Raw genomic sequence first — 18,064 nt, 5'->3', positions numbered from 1 at the left:
ACATTTTGGCCCGTTTTTTAGAAAACAAAAAATGGTGATGATATGTCCTATATTCTGTGTCTTAAACTCCTGAAACATTGGTGTCTCATTTGAGCTGACATGCTTATTCTTAAATGTTTTATTTAAAACCCTATTTGGGTTTATGCATATCCTTTATTTTTTAAGATTAATTGATTTTTTTTCCCAAGGCATTGTTAGATGCCAGTGTTTCCTGTCATATTTATGCAAACATTTGATTTCAAAACCAGTATCATTAAACTATTTCTTGTTATGATGTCAAATCTGTTTTTAACATCACAATGATCTCAAAGTAAATAAGAGGTGTTAAGTCTGAATTTGTGTGGCTGTGCTTTAAATTAAATTATTACACGGCTCTGTGGAATGCTTGATTCTGATTGGTCAGTCATTACATTCCAAGGTATGTTATTCCCCGATAACAACTGGTAAAAGATAATAAATCAGACTCATCTGGACTCATTCGAGTCATAAGTCGGCGCTATGCGCTTGACAGTTTTTCTTGGTGGAAGCTTTGCTTTTGGTTAGCTAATAAATTTTTAAAACTCAGTATTAACAAATCAATATTATGTGTACAATTTCTTAATTCTGTCAACTTGCCACTTGTAACTGATTTCTTCATTGAAGCTTTGCGTTTAAATATTTCAACTCAGACCAGTGTTTTGTGTCTAATTATTTACTTTTATGGCAAGCAGCTGTGTTATAAGTGGGATGTACATCCAGCCATTTGTTATTGCAAAATAAAGATGTATATTATCCCTTATTATAATCTTAATTCAAGTGCTAAAGGATCTTACAGTAATCAGTGTTGAGTGCTATTAAGGTTAACTCTGCCTGGTTTAAATGTTTCAAAATGATTAACAGTTGAAAATATTAGAAATTTAGAAAAGTATTCAAAAAGTAATCAAATATAATAAGTTACATTACTTTTATAAAGTAATTGAAAAGTTACACTACTTCTTACATTTTAAATGGAGTAACTTGTAATCTGTAACCTATTACATTTCCAAAGTAAACTTCCCAACACTGCATAAATGTTAATAATAATAATAATAATAGCTAATAATAATAGAAAATAATAATAATAATAATAATAATAATAATAATAAATAATAATAATATATTTTATACTGTTACTATTATTATTTGTATTTATTTATTTATTTATTTATTTATTTTTTAGTACTGGGCAAAGATTAATTCCGATTAATCACATCCAAAAAAAGTTTGTGTACATAATATCTGTGTGTACTGTGTATATGTATTATACACACAAACATGAATGTATATATTTAAGAAAAATATGTTATGTTCATATATTAAATATATTTATATACAATATATATATATATATATATATATAATATCTAAAATATATACTGTATGTGTGTGCCTTTATATATACATAATAAATATACACAGTACAAACACATATATAACTTTTATTTTGGATGATTTTAAACGCGATTAATCGTTTGAACAGCACTAATTTATTTTCTTCTTTTTTTTTAAAAAAAAAAATAATGTTTTACATTTTTTCGGAAAACCTTTGGCTGAATGCACATGTCCGAAATTGCAATGGTTAACAATAAACACAAGTGATGTTAAAGAGAGTCTGTTTAACCCTTTTGATATTAGCTATTTTTGACCAAAGAAACATTAGAAAGCACTTAATGGCGTTTTGTTGACGTTTTGTTTGCAGATCAATTCGTGATTCATGACTCACTAAGAAAACATGAGGCCCCAGAAGACTCGACTCACTGAATTAATCTACATTGCATAAACAAGCAATTGTTCTGTTCGGTTAAGTTCTGTTTTTGATTCTTACAGTCTGTCTTTCCCCCCTTTCACTGGGTCGTAGAATGTGGTTTTCTTTCCTACAAAATATGTTTATAGAATATGAGGACTCAGAGGATTAGTAGCAATCAATTTATGGCCAGTCATTTCAATTTAAGAACCGAATCAGTCAAATTAGCGAATGAATCATTTAATCACAGAACGTTTCGAACTTTCGTAAACATAATTAATACTGACTCTGTGAAAAACTGGAGTCAAAAAACTGGTTGAATTATAGGACAATATTTGGCCGATATACAACTTTTTGAAAATCTGGAATCTGAGGGTGCAAAAAATCAAAATATTGAGAAAATCGCCTTTAAAGTTGTCCAAATGAAATTCTAAGCTTACTAATACATATTAAGTTTTGATATATCTACGGTAGGAAATATACAAAATATCTTGATGGAACATGATCTTTACTTAACATCCCAATGTTTTTTGGCATAAAAGAAAAATCGATCATTTTGACCCATACAATGTGTTGTTGCCTTTTGCTACAAATATATACACGTGCTAATTAAACTGGTTTCGTGGTCCAGGGTCACATATTAACTGCGTGTTCAATCCACGGGGTGGCGCCATTGTCTACTTTAAGTTTGGCAATTAGAAGGCATTCAGCGTCCAAACTTCGGCTAATATCACTACAGGGAAGAGTTCATCCTAAACGTTTGAAATAGTTAAAATTTTTAAAACTGACACTTACAGATACGCTTACAGATAATAACAGATATTATCAGCGATTCTCTGGTTTATTGTTCACCTTTGTATGAAAAAGCATGAACTATCACCTGTTGCATTGTTCCAGAAGTGTACAATGTGAAAATACCTTATCGTTGCATTATGTCAGCAGGTAATTTAGACCGCGTTGTAGTGATTTCATATAGAACAGTCAGGCATAAACACTTCATTTGGACGTTAGGTACTGCCTCGACTATAAAAGGCACACAGCCAATAGGAAACCCTACTTCGCATGTCAAACGTCATTTTTGCCTCCAAATGTGGAGCCAGTATATTTCGTCTCTTGCGAAAGAGAAGGTAAACTGATTGCGTCTGACACGCACATGCCTGCAGCTCCAGTCACTGACTCACAGATCAACACACGCTTTCCGCTTCAGCTGCCTTTCACTTCTGACTGACTGACTGTCACACGGAATCGCTATACCTGTACCTTACATCCCACAAGGACATATACTGTAAAGTAAGTGCCTGTTACTTATTTCAGATAGGTATTTTTAAGTATGTGTTAGCCTGGGCTGTGTGAGCAGAGTATTTGGTGTTGAATCGCTACTATAGTTTCTTCTGTTAAACAGAATCATTTCTATCCATTCTAATGTTCTAACGACAGGTTGTTTCGGTTCAGCTTCACCTGCAGGAAACTAGCTAATGTATATCGTTGCTGTAAAGCGTTTTAGTATATTTTAGTGTGGATATTATGAATCAGCCGCCAAAACATATCGGAGTCAATAAGTCTGGTTCATTTATCGATTACTTGACCTGACGAAGCGTAGCCTACCAGCTGACAACAGATCCGTCTTGCTCTGACACGTATTTTTAAATTATTTAATTTGAGTAAGCTTAATTAAAACAGTTTAGTAGGGCATCTTCATGTACAGCAGAAGAGGAAGCTGCTTCGCTTCTCCTTTTCTATTCAAATGTCTGTATGACCTGATTTTAAATGGCATACTTTTCATTGTTATTTATTAAATCAAATTAATTATTAAGAGTGCAGTTACACATTTTCAAAATCCTTGTTGTACGTCAATTATTGGACACAAAAACACCACCAGGTGTGAATTCAACAGAAAGAAAGGGGGAGATTAAGTAGAGACTCCGAAAGGTATTTTCACACTTAAAATGTGTTAATATCTTAACATTGTAGCAAAATATCAAACCCACTTTTTAGGGAAAACAACTACGTTTGTCAAAATGATCAAACAATATTGTTTTAACAATTAAAAAAATATATATATTTGGACACTTTCTTGTCAAATGTTCCTGTCAAAGTCACCTTGGGGCCAGTTTTATATGCAAATATAAATTGTAAAGCTCTGAAAAAAGCTATAGCATCATTTGTTTGCCATTGTGTCTATACTGAAAAAACAACCAGACAACCAGACAAGTGTGACTCAAGTGTCCAAAAGTGTCAGGACCTTTTGAGGCCAGTATGTTACGAAATACAAGCAAATATAAAATTTAAAGAAACAGTATGTTTATTATGTTTATTTTGAGCTTTTATTTTTTCAATCTTCTAAACCTCATCTTAACTTTTTATTGAAACGCAACTGCTGTTTGCTCTGTCTCAAAGAGAGAGAAAGAGAGGGAGAGAAGGAGGAGGTAGAGAGATGAATGATTGGTTGTTCTCAGTGTGAGAAAGATAATACTCCCTTTAATGTTTCTTCAAGGAATCAGTGGCTTGTTCAGTAACCTGCGCTTGAACTTGTGTGAAGTTTAGTGGATTTAACACCACTTGATTTTCATAGTTTTCTTTGTCCAGATCTCAATGAGACTTTTAGCAATATAATCCAGACAGGTGTATATTGGAAAACTGGAAGTTCACCCTTTGGATATTCAGCGCATTCACCTTTTGGACTTTAAACGCAGTCATTGTTTGTGCTCGACCTGAAATTTGCTGTCTGAAGATGACAAACAAGCAAAATATTGACCGTGTAACCCATGGTCATCTCAGCAACAAAGAACCACTGTGTAAATAATTGCAACTGCAGTAGCACATTAGTATGATTCAAAAACAACATAAACAAAACAGACTATATAATGCACCAGAATGTCTATTATAAGATATTATTAATATCTTCATGATGCACTATAAATACAGTAATACCAAGTTAAGTGGTCAAGTAGTAGTTTATCTCTGGTGAAGGTTGTTCTTTAATTAGTCCGGTGAGATTTGTGATTCACAAGGCAGCCACAAAAAGGTGTCATCTTCCTTTCTGGATGAGCAATAACTTCCTGTCTTGCAAAACTGAAACCAGCTCTCTTCCTCATGAGGACATGATTCACACTTCTTAATTATTAAAATATTTACTGCCTGTGATTTATTTTGCTATCTAATTATTACAAGTTAAGAAATAAAATAAAAACAGTGCAAAATAAAAAGTTTTTCTGTCAAAGCAATTTAAGCTTTAGGTATGTTTTCACAAGTCCACATAATAAATCATCAAATAGTATAAATGATATGATTACATTTGCAATTGCTTGACACCTCTATTACAGACACATTGAAATCACCTCAACAGAGATGATTCGTGTTTTTACAGTCTACAGCATTCGGCACTTGATAAACATTCATTGCATTTTTATTTAAACCAGCTTTCTGTCTGTTTGGCTGGAATTTCCTCAATAACGGTCAGTTCTGTTGGCTACCATAGTGCAGTAGTGCAGCATCCCTCTGAAGATATCGTCTGGATCTGACACTGCCAGACACAGTCTGCCAGTTGTGAGTCCTGCACACTATGTACTCCAACACCCTCATTTGTCAGAAGTTAGTCCATGTGTTACTGTTAAATAAGGAATTTCTACTGAGCAGCTTTGCCATGTTGATTTAAGCACAAAAACAGTGTGGAAAGAATGCCTTTTTGGCAAGACATGAAACTAGTCAGGTTGTATGTGAATCTGGATGTTGGGCATCTGTTATACTTATACATTTGTTTTTATACTGTGATCTGTTTAAGCGCTGGCCAATGATGTCCCCTTATTTGGTGTGTTCACAAAAATGGCAGTTGGTAACCCTTGTTAAGCCTTTTTGAGCTTGCTATTACTGTTGTTCATACTTAGCGGTAGTGATTTGTAGATTTTGGGGACTCGGACTGGGATTATGAATGGACGTGGACTTGGACTGACTTGACATGGACTCAGACATTTTGGAGTACAGACAAATCCACTTCATTTGTAACATTTAAGGTAAAAAAAAAAATGTAAAAACAAAATTAAGATAAAAAGACATCTTCCACACAAACTCAGTTGGTTAAGGAATAGGACTCGACAAGGTGGACTGAAAACCAATGCTAGTGATTTGAACAAAGACCTAATTGCAAATTTATTTAGAATTGCATGATGGAAATTTGAAGTTGTAAGTTAGAAAATCAGAATTGCAAGATATAAACTGGCCATTGCGAAAAATAAAGTCAGAATTGTGAGAGATAAATTTGCACTTCTGACTTTCTTCTCACAATTTTGACTTTTTTTCTTACAGTTGTGAGTTTACGTCTCGCAAATCTGACTTTCTTACAACTTCTGACTTTCTGACTTTTTTTCTCAGAATTGTGAGATATAAAGTGTGTGTAACTCATATAGTTGCATTTGTATGTAAGTCTGTTTCTGCCACTGAATAAAAAAGTTATGATTGCATCATTTTATCTCACAAATCTGATAGTTTTCTCGTAATTGCGAGTTTACGAGATATCATTTTTCAATTCTGAATTTCTTCTTGCAATTATGACATTTTCTTGCAATTGCCAATTTACATATTACAATTCTGACCTTTTTTTTAATTGCCTGATATAAATTTGCAATTGTAAGTTATTAAATCAGAACCGCAAGATATAAACTCACAATTGAATTGTGAGATTTAGACTCACAAGTTTCTGCAAGTTTATATCTCGTAATTCTGACTTTTTTCTCAGAATTGCATGATATAAATTTGCGTTTGCAAGTTATAATTTCAGAATTGTAGGATATAAACTTGTGAACTCGAAAAATAAAGTCAGAATTGCGAGATATAAATTTGCAATTTCGCAATTGCGAGTTTACATCTCACAATCCTGACTTTTTATCTCAGTTCTGACTTTTTTCTTGCAATTCTGAATTATTAATTTAATGATTTTAATTTAGTAATAAATTTGCAATTGCAAGAAGAAAGTCAAAAAGTCAATATGACTTTTTTTCGCAATCCCAAGTTTATATCCCACAATTCTTAATTTATAACTTGCAATTGCAAATTTATATCACGCAATTCTGAGAAAAAAGTCAGATTTGCGAGATATTGTCTCGCAGTTGTAAGAAAAAGTCCGAAATTGTATTATTTTCTTTATTTTTCACAATTCTGTCTTTATTTTTCACAATTCACAGTTTCTGTCTTTACTATTCTGATTTTATAACTTGAAATTGCAAATTTATATCATGCAAATTTAAAAAAGGTCAGAATTGGAGATGTTAATGCGCAATTGTGAGAAAACAAGTCAGAATTGCGAGAAGAAAGTCAGAATTGCACATTTATATCTCGCAATTCTGACGTTTTTCGCAATCGCAAGTTTATATCCCACAATTCTGATTTTAGAACTTGCAACTGCAAATTTATATCATTAAATTCTGAGAAAAAAAATTGCAAGATATAAGCTCAAAAAAAGTCAGACTTGAGAGCTTACACCTAGGGTGATGTTGTAAAGTTAGTGTCATTATCCAATTCAGTTGAGTTTAAATTGTGTTGTCATCCAGTGTCATGCAGTGCAGTTAAATTGATAGTATTACTGAATATTGTTTGTCTGAGCAAGCTAAAAAATGACAGTGGCAGGGAACCAAAACTGCATCAGGTGACAGTAGTGGAGAAAAAAAACAGACTCAGTCTCATTTCTCCTCCGAAATGAAGTATAATACAAAAAAGAAATTTCAAATTTGAATATTAAAGCAAAATTCAGTATAAACATTGATGTGATGAAGACTATGTTAATAGGTAGCTAGCCAGATTATTAGTGTTGATGCTTTTGGGAATCCTTCTTGCTGTTCTACAGTCAAATCCATAGCCTTCATGTTCACAATGACCATATTGTTTTTCAGTGAAGTAATTTTGAGATCCTTTAAAGATCATGCGCACCTACAAGCCACTGCAGACATATGTATTTGCTTATTAATGAGACTTTGTTATATTTTTGGATGAAGTCCTGCACATATTCACCCACCTGGACGACCTTTACACAATTGTTGAACAGGATGCGTGGACTTATGGAAAGGTGTTTTTACAGGGGAAAAGGAAAGTTCACAGGTCTAATCTAAAACAGAGCTTTGGTCTGACGTCTGTGCTCCATGTCATGTTTTCGATCCAGTTGCTATGGAGACCCTAAATATTGTGTTGAGTGTGATGTATTAAAACGCTTTATTGTGCTAGTTGATGATGAGCTCATGGAGAAACGCTGCTTTTATTTTAGGATGATGGCTTATGTAGTGTGTCTGACTGCACGGTTTAGAAACCGTTTACAAACTCCCTGAACGCCAAACTTGTGTTTAAATCAAGCTTAACTGAAAACCACTAATTATAACTGAGACGACGCTGCCAGTAGATGCACTTTCAGTCCAGCGCTGAGAGGCCTTGCAACAGAATGTCTTCAATGACTCATGAAACACTAAGAAAACTGAATACATGCCAACAGTTTCAACGTCAGTAAGATTTGAACATATCACCACCACAATGTTGTAGGTGTTTGCCAGGGAATTGCTAGTGGTTACTAGGTTAAATGTGACTCAAATTCTGACTTTTTTTTCTCAGAATTGCGAGTTTATATCTCATAAAGTCAGAATTGTGAGATATAAACTCGCAATTCTGACTTTCTTCTCGAAATTCTAACTTTTTTCTCATAGATCCAAGTTTATATCTTACAATTCTGAGAAAGTCACAATTGCAAGATATAAACTCACAATTGCGCATTAGCATCTCACTGTTTTGATTTTTTATTTAGAACTGCATGATATAAATTTGCAATTGCAAGCTATAAAATCAGAATATCAAGATATAAACTCGCAATTAGCAAAAAATAAAGTCAGAATTTTAAGATGTAAACTCTCAGTTCTGACTTTTTCTCACAATTGCGAGTTAATATCTCACAATTCTGACTTTTTTTCTCAGAATTGCATGATATAAATTTGCAGTTGCAAGTTATAAAATCAGAATTATGGGATATAATCTTGTGATTGCGAAAAACGTCTGAATTGCGAGATATAAATTTGCAATTCTGACTTTCTTCTCGCAATTCTGACTTGTTTTCTCACAATTGCGCATTAACATCTCACAATTCTGACCTTTTTTAAAATTGCTTGATATAAATTTGCAATTGCAAGTTATAAAATCAGAACTGTGAACTGTGAAAAATAAAGATGTAAGATGTAAACTCTCAGTTCTGACTTTTTCTTACAATTGTGAGTAAATATCTCGCAAATCTGACTTTTTCTCACAATTCTGAGTTAATATCTCACAATTTTGACTTTTTGCTCAGAATTGCGTGATATAAATTTGCAAGTTATTAAATCAGAACTGTGGGATATAAACTTCTGAATACACAAAATAAAGCAAAATATAAACATGCAATTTTGACTTTCTTCTCACAATTATGGCTTTTTCTTGCAATTGCAAGTTTCCATTTTGCAGTTCTGACTTTCACAGTTTTTTTCACAAAAAAACTGTGTAACTCGTATAGTTGCATTTGTATGTAAGTCCGTTTCCGCCACTGAAAAAAAAAAAGTTATAATTGTGACATTTTATCTCACAATTCTTGTCTTTAGCTTGCTCAGACAAATAATAGTCAGTAATATTATCGATTTAACTGCACTGACACTGGATGACAACAAAAGTTAATTTAAATTGTATAAATTGAACTGATAATGACACTAACTTTACAACATCAACATTGAAGTTATTGAATTGAGATGATATTTGAGCTGACAAAATGACACTGTTGTCTTCTGTAGAGCTGCTTCATAGCTGAAATTAAATTTGTTTAATAATTGATGAGTTTAGAACATTAACATTGTTGTTTTTCTCTTTATTAATGTGAAGCTGTTGAAACAGTCTCTATTGAATAAAGCAAGCGGTATATAAATAAATGTGACCTACAGCCTCCCTTCCAGCAAGTGACAACAATCCAATCAATTGACAATGGACAAAATCAAGTACCATCCTTATTCAAGAAGTCATTTCACTTAGATATTTTCTGTTCTATTTCATTCCACCTTTAAAATGTTTTCTTATGGCATCTTTGCCTGCTAAGTCATCTGACTGTAAAATTGGATCCCAAATTTACAAGAATGTGCAAAAACATTCGCTTCTCACCATCTTAATGGGACTACATCAAAGGGATTCTGACATATATTGGTCTCAAGTGAGGAGGCCACAGTGGGCTTCAGGTGGCCTGTTACAGGTAGTGGTTGATCTGCATGGCTATGTGTTTTTCTTTTCTCCTGGAACATGTGACTTGTCTATTCTGAGACTGTCTGCTCACATATCAATTATTCTGCCTCACTATTTCTGCCCTGCTGTAATGAAAGTTGATCCTCAGAGCCCATCACAGGATTCTAATGTCTACGAAGTCAGTGTGTGTCCTGACTGAGGACGCTTGGTTGACTCAGAGCACTTATTAGATGTCAGAATCCAGTGCTGCCTCATGCAGTATGATGATATGATATCCTCCAAACAATCCCAAACGCCATGGTGATGTCACTTTGCAAATGTGATGTAAACCTTGTTGTAAAAGCACAGTGAGACAACACTATGGCACAGTGATAGTGATGCATTCAGATGGAAATTCCAATCCAGGCTCATTGGAAAAACTGTAGTGACATTTCTGCCAAATGCTATTACATTGCTTCTTGCATGTTTTGCAACAATTTTTAATTAGAGGAATAGTTCATCCTTAAATGAAAATTAGCCCATTATTTACTCACCCTCCAGGCATCCTAGGTGTATATGACTTCCTTCTTTAAGACGAACGCAGTTGGAGTTATATTAAAAATTATCCTGGGACTTCCAAGCTTTAGAATGGTATAGGTGGGTGTTTCTCTTCAATATTACAAAACAAGTCCAATAAAGCGCACCATCCATAATAAAAAGTGCCCCACACAGCTCCGGGGGGTGAATAAAGGCCTCCTGTAGTGAACTGATGCATTGTTGTAAGAAACAAATCCATATTTAAAAAGGTTATATTCACTTTAATCTAGCTTGCGCTCACTGTTGTACACGGAAACTTCTTCGAGTGTATGATGTAGGACATTGGCGTTGTGTATACGCCTGTGAGTCTTGTGAAAAGTCTTTGCTGTTTACAGCAGCAAAGGAAGCTTTCCTTACGTTAGCAGAAGAAAACCAGTCTCCTCTTGGCTTATATTGAAAACCAACATTTTCTTTACAAATCCTCATTTTAAAATTCTAATTCATGACCGGTGCTTTGTTTACCTTTCTCCACAGCGTGTTCGCGGTCGTCACGTCTGAGCGGCACTTGCGCATTGCCGATGTATTAAGTCATCCACCCGGAGCGACTTCCATGTACAACTGTCAGCGCAAGCTAGATTAAAGTGATTCTTACATTTTAAATATGGATTTTTTTCTTACAAAAACGCATCGGTTTGCTACATGAGACCTTTATTTACCCCCCGTTATTTACCGTGTGAGGTACTTTTTATTATGGCTGGATGTGCTTTATTGGACTTGTTTTGGACTAATGAAGAGTAACACCCGCCTATGCCATTCTAAAGCTTGGAAGTACCAGGATAATTTTTAATATAACTCTGATTGCATTCGTCTGAAAGAAGGAAGTCATATACGCCTATGATGCCTGGAGGGTGAGTAAATAATGGGCTAATTTTTATTTTTGGGTGGATTGTCCCTTTAATATGTCCATGAGTGCCACTAAAAGTGCATTCAGTTTTATCCAAAACAAATGAACGTGACTCTGGCAAATTGTATGGTAACACTATTTTGATATCATTGCAAGGCAATACTGTACCAGGTGCATTGTAGTGCATTGTTTGTTAGTTATATTCGCTAACGTATTTTTTTTTTTTAAAGTGAAAGAATGAGGCTTATAAAACTATTTGTATAATCATCTCTGCAAATGGTTATTCTCCAGAGTGTTTTGCCAAACTTCCATGAGTGTCCCAAGATAAATTTCCTTCTGAAAAGGGTCAGGCAACCTCTAAGACGGCCCGCAGCTGCTCAGTCTCGCGCTCTCACTTCTGTGTGAATTAATGACTTTCTTATGAGACGTTCACTGAGGCCACTTAGATAACACACTGTTTGTACTTCTGTCCAAGACAGCTTCCTTTTGTTTTGGCAGTCTTTCGTGGAGCAGTGCTTTTACCGCGAGTACGAGACACTGGAAGCGTGTTTGCAGTGCGGGGAAAGGTTAAGCCCATGAGGGATGCTGGGAAACATTGTTTTCTGAGATTGCAATGCAGCTAACAGGCGTAATGTCTGCTTATCAGATGGGGGTTCCTTCCTGGTTTTCTTTGTATAGGGTGGCAATTAAGTCCGTTACGTTTGGCTCCCAGCTTTCCCTCTGTTTCCTCACTGACATCAGCTTCCTTTTGTTTGGTCTGATAGCTGGAAGCTCTCTACAGCAACTACAGCAAACTGCACGCTTCATGCCTGGGATCTGTTTTTCTAGCAGTCATTTGCTAGCTGGCAGACTGTGTCTTATTGGACTCTGTCCCCTATAAAAACACTTTCAAGGTTTTAATGATAATAAAGGGTGTGCACTGTGAACTAAGTTCATCAAATTGGCTCCAAACTTAGAAACTAATCAGTGGTCTTTTTTAAATATATCACTGTAATACCTAAAGCTCAAAGTAATTAATTGTACTGAGTAGAGGAATAAGAAAGTGGTAATTCAGTCACTGTATATGTAGAAATAGATGGCATCTGAGGCGTTATTGTAGGATATATTTAACATCCCTGGAATTCCCATCATGGCATTAAAGGGTAGACTTGATAGTATTTTAATAAGTGCACTGCCACAATTATTCCCAGTAATCTTTTTTCCCTGTTGTGTGTGTGTGCATGTGTAACATTTTACTGGTGTTCTGTGGGTTCATGCTGTCTGCCCACAGTGGCCCTTTCCATTCTGTCAGATGGTGAAGTCATGGTATGTAAGTCAGCACAATGCAGATTCAGCTGAAAGAGCAAACGTAGGGACAGTGTGCGCTACCTTCCACTGCTCAAGAGGAATCCTCTACAGATGGATCTAATAGCTGTTTTCTTTCATCCGTGAAGCCTGACATGCCAGCTGCTCTGTTATAGTTGACACATTTTAATTTAGCCTTCCAAGCAGACATACTAAAATGACCACATATTAATGCTGCTATGGTTTTGGATGCAGTAGCTGCTATTATGGTGAAGAGGTTGCATGTTTATGATGCTTTAACACAAGTTTTCTCGTAATAAAATAATTCATTTGAAAGTCTCCAGCTACGTTGGATTAATTCTGCAGTGTGCAGTATGTGTACTGCGCACAGTATGCACATTTTGTGCATGAATTGAAAAACCAGATGACATATACATTTCTCAAATTGTGTAGTGTGGAACTGCGATATAGCAATATAAACTTTTGATTATTTGGAGAGCATAAAGTTCTGATATCGTAATGAAGAAAAAAGCCTGATTAAAAATATTTAAAAGAAAACTATATGAAGTACTTTGGCATAATCTATTTTATTGTTTTTCTAGAAAATAGTAAGCAGTGATGCAGTTTTGATAGAAAATAATATAAATTTTTAAAGAAAAAGTATGCCAGAAGTAGGGGTCAACCAATATGTGTTTTTCACACATTTCACACATTATTACAGATCAAGTAGACCGATATTCTGAACCGATATATGGCGTAAAAATGCCATCTAGTGGTCTGGCGTAAAAATGAAAATGAATGTCAAAATTAAGACTGACAAAAACATTCTTTAAATACATTTAAATTATTTTAAAATGATTATTATGAAAATGACAGATATCGTTATCCATAAAAATGCTTAATATCAATGCTAATAATCGGCCAGGCCATAATCGGTTGAAGTCATGAAGCCAGCAGTCGTGTGGTGCAACCAACAATGTCACGTAACGGGTCGTAAAATATCATGTGATACAACCCGGTACCAATAACCATAAAAATGCTTAATATCAGCGCCAATAATCGGACAAGCCATAATCGGTCAACCAGAAGTCATGTGGTGCAACCAAAAAAGCCATGTAACGGGTTGTAAAATGTCAAGCGATACAACACAAATGCTATTATATGATATTTGTAAAAATACTTTTTACCTTGAAAAATGTAATGGTTTACTTGATGGTTGCATCACATGACATTTTTCGAGTTGTTAAAGGGGTCATCGGATACAAAGTTCACTTTTTCATGTTGTTTGAACATTAATGTGTGTTGGCAGTGTATGTATGTGTAAATCTATCCTATAATGATAAAAATCCATGCAGTGGTTTTTAATTAATCTGTAAAAATAATATCCCCTCATAAAGGGTTAACCCTTTGATAATATGGCTCAAATCGAGCCATTCTCAGATGCCTGTCACACCGGTGTGCCGTCACACCGACAGAGGCCGCTCCCAGCGCAGTTGATTGACATGAGCGTCTTACCTCAGACCAGCTGTCACAGTCCAGTAACCTCCATTGTTTCGATGCTAGAGCAGGGATGTAAGTTGTTGTAAGATTGAGCGATTGAGGTGTTGTGTTGCTGGATGTAATAATGAACATAGAGGTCGTCATTTACTCCCAACATCTGAGCTGCTGAAGATGCAGTGGATTACGTTTGTTTGTGAAGGGAATGCGGCTCCCGATCTACATATATCCGCCTATGTTCGTGCGAATCATTCGTGATCCAGCTTCACCTACAGCACACCTTCACCTACAGGTTTTTTTTATGAATCTTTGCGATCGCCTTTCCTTATAACGTGGTAGTTAGTAAGTTTAGCGGCTAAACGCTGCTAAATGCGGCTAAAGTAAACAGGCTCGTCACTCCACAGAGAGAAGAGAGGGGCGGGGCGAGCAGAGCTCATTTGCATTTAAAGGAGCAACCCCTTAGAATGAGATAATTTTTGCAGAGCTCATATTTTGCAAAGTAAAAATTCTCAACCACTGAGCATTTTTAACCAAAGTATATTATAGACTTTTCATTAAGACCCTAAAGAATCATATCAGCTTGTGGGAAATGGGCATCCGATGACCCCTTTAAATTTAAACATTTGTTGAAAATGTTTGTTAAAACTTTTTCAAAACTGTGTAAAAACAGTGTGATGTAAGGAATAAAAGAAATTGGAATGTGCGTTTTAAATTCAACACTCTTATTGACCTTTTTAAATAACGTTTGATAAAAAAACGAAAGTATCTTATTTTATTTCCAATATGAACTAGCTGCCACCTACCAAATTAAACATGCAGCATAAAGGCTTATTTACACTAACGATGATAACTTTAAAGATAACAATACAGTTTTAAAAATCGTTCTAAAGGAAAAAGAATAGCAGAGTGCACAGCACAACTACAACAATGAAGGCACCAGGAACAATACTGTTGGAATCACATTCAGAATGTTGTTGTTTTTTCCAGCTGATGAATGAAACAACATTGACAGCCAATCAGAATCCAACAAACTTTAAACAGTGTGAGCATTTAAAGCAACATGGAGTGGATGCTAATATAATTTTTTATTATTGTTCTTGTTCTTGGTGTGAATGGACCATTGTACAATTTAAATGATTTATCATTGCATAATCACATACTGTTTTTTTTTATTATTATTGCATTCCAAACATATCCTCAAAATGGCTCTCTGAGATAACATGAGTTGATAACATTTTAATGCAGTGAGACCATTAAAGCTTAATCAGGTAGTTGCATAACACAAACCAGTAGGCTACATTTGAGGTATTTGCAGCCTCATATGTTTTTATTGCGTCCGTTGTGGTGCCTCTGCAGAGCCTGTTCTTACATTCATGTAAATAAGAGTGACTGTGGAGGTGTGGTCTGATGCACAGCTATGCTCGGCTTCTGGCTGCTGGAATGCAGTGTACGCGAGCATTAGCGCGTCTGTCTCCAGAGGGAGTTCGTCTAACACCCACATGACAAGAGCTGACACATCCCCTCACTCAGACCACCGCTAGCAAAACAGTGTCCTAAAAACACACCCAGCATTGAGATCTGGCCTCACTAGAAATGCCATTGTGCCTCATAACACAGACCGAATTGTTGCTCACACTGCAGAAGTGGATATTTTGACTGCAAGTTTATAACTGTATTAATGATATGTATACATAAGGAACAAGTGGGAGGGATGGACTTTATGGAAGCACTGAAATATTCAGGTAACTGCAGAGATACATCCACTACTGCCCATGCTTTAGCTCCATGACTGTTTTTAAAGCAATAGTGCACCTGAGAACCACAGTTTGGTTTTCATTTACTGTACTTATCCTCATGATGATTTATGTTCACGCTTTTGCACAGTCAAAAGTGCCTTGACTTTTTTTAGGGAATACAAATTTAAATTTCAGCCACATGCTAAGCTATTGTAGTGTCATGTCTTGTTAGTGTTATTCTGTTTAAAGACTCTTATTGTGAAGCTTATTTGGTTCTGTGGTTTCTGTGTTTATGTTTCCTGTTTCCACAGTTCCCTTGGTTACTAACAGGCCTGGTTTGTTTCTGTAGTGAATGATTGAGTTCACCTGTGTGTAGTTTAGTTTTTTGTTATTCTGTCTGCATATTGCCCTGTGTTGTCTTTGCATTTGTTTGTAAAGCTGCTATGGTTTATGGATTGTCTTTTTTCACCTCAAGTGGATTGAATTCTTTGTTTATTCAGTAAAACTTCTGCAACTAGATCCAAGCCTCAACTCTTCTCTAGTACAACTGTGACACAAATGACTTTTCATGGTGTGGTAAGAGTGAACAATACGTATTGTCTATGATACAATTGTAGCTCAATTCACCAAAAAAAAACAAAAAACAAAAACATGTCTTGAGATTGCATGCTTTCACTGTGTGGTGCAGAATGCAGTTAGATTGTCAAAAAAATCAATCTACAGCCTAGTAAGTTTTTATACTTTATATTTCTATGCAGTATAGTTATATAGCAATATCACACAAACACACACGCTGTTTTTCCAAAATATAAGCATGAAACAAAAATAAACAAGTTACATAATAATAAGTTACATTTTAGACACCATGCCGCAACAGAGCTGTTGTGTCTGAGCAGCAGACAACAGTGCATTCCAAATGGGATGTATCGCCCTCCAAAGGGCACTTCGGAGTGAAAACAATCTTGTCATATTGAAGGGTCGTTTCAAACCGAAGTGCTTAAAACTAGCCACTTCAAAGGGCTAGATGGACAAACTGATGGACACTTCGACCCCCGTGATTCTTTGCGTAGATTCTGTGCACGATGACGGCTCTCACTCCGGAGGGTAAACCCTTTGAGGGTATAGGGATGAGCCCTTACGAATGGAACGCAGGGACAGTTGTGTTTCCTTCCTGACTGAATCTGCTTTTTTGAACAAATTAGTGATTCAGTGATCTATTTATAAAGACAGTCACTTGCTTTATTACTGAATGATTCAGCTGTTTGAACAAACATTCAAATGATTCAGTGACTCACTTATTATGACCTGCTTGTGGCTTTTGTTTCATATTTACAAGCATAATTTCCATCATTTAAAATAACAATCTCATAGCATTATTTATACAGTTGTAATTACAGTGTAACTACATCTAAATGCTGATTTAGATACAGTTTCTGTGCTACTTCTGCAGTACCATAATACTTAATTCATAATAATTTCATCTGATTGGTAACAGCCTTATAGTGTTATTTCACAACTAATAAGGTTAGAAAAAAATTGCCTTTTTAAACATAAAAATACCCTTATAAATCAATTGGCAAACATTGTCCCTTAAAGGATTAGTTCACTTCCAGAACAAACATTTACAGATAATTTACTCACCCCCTTGTCTTTCAAAATGTTCATGTCTTTCTTTCTTCAGTCGAAAAGAAATTATGTTTTTTGAGGAAAATATTTCAGGAATGTTCTCTATATAGTGGCCTCCTATGGTGCCCCCAAGTTTGAACATCCAAACTTTAGTTAAAATGCAGCTTTAAAGGGTTGTAAACGATCCCAGCCGAGGAAGAAGGGTCTTATTTAGCGATACGATCCTTTATTTTCTAAAAAAATAAAATACAATTTTATACTAATATATACTTATAACCTCAAACACTCCCTCCCATCTCATTTTCTCCTCTAACTTGTCCTAAATCGCTGCAGAAGTACCGACACAGTGTTTACAAAGTGAACGTACAAAAAAGGTCAAACACCCTTTACAAAAAAGGTAAAACAGCGATTAAGGACGATTTTGAAGCTGGAGGAGAAAATGAGAGTTTTTCACCACACCCTAACTGGTTTGAAAGGAACTGCACAGAGTATGCATGCATCACAGAGCTAGACAAG

The 18,064-nt window shown here is 35.3% G+C and overlaps 1 protein-coding gene across 25 annotated transcripts in view; it reads left to right on the top strand.

Moving 5' to 3' along the window:
* The first annotated feature begins 2,856 nt into the window (after positions 1-2,856).
* mical2a (microtubule associated monooxygenase, calponin and LIM domain containing 2a) overlaps positions 2,857-18,064 on the top strand; it is a 75,624-nt gene continuing 60,416 nt past the window's right edge. For 6 of the 25 annotated variants that reach the window (XR_007828064.1, XR_007828069.1, XM_051114594.1 and 3 more), the window contains exon 1: positions 2,857-3,052. The gene's annotated coding sequence lies outside the window, so the exon portion shown is untranslated. The remainder of the gene's footprint in view (positions 3,053-18,064) is intronic. The other 19 variants (XM_051114597.1, XM_051114596.1, XM_051114595.1 and 16 more) reach the window with 8 other exon arrangements.

This window comes from Labeo rohita, chromosome 7 (assembly GCF_022985175.1).
Source record: "Labeo rohita strain BAU-BD-2019 chromosome 7, IGBB_LRoh.1.0, whole genome shotgun sequence".
Classification (NCBI taxonomy): Eukaryota; Metazoa; Chordata; class Actinopteri; order Cypriniformes; family Cyprinidae; genus Labeo; species Labeo rohita.
This window is presented reverse-complemented; position numbering and strand designations above follow the sequence as displayed.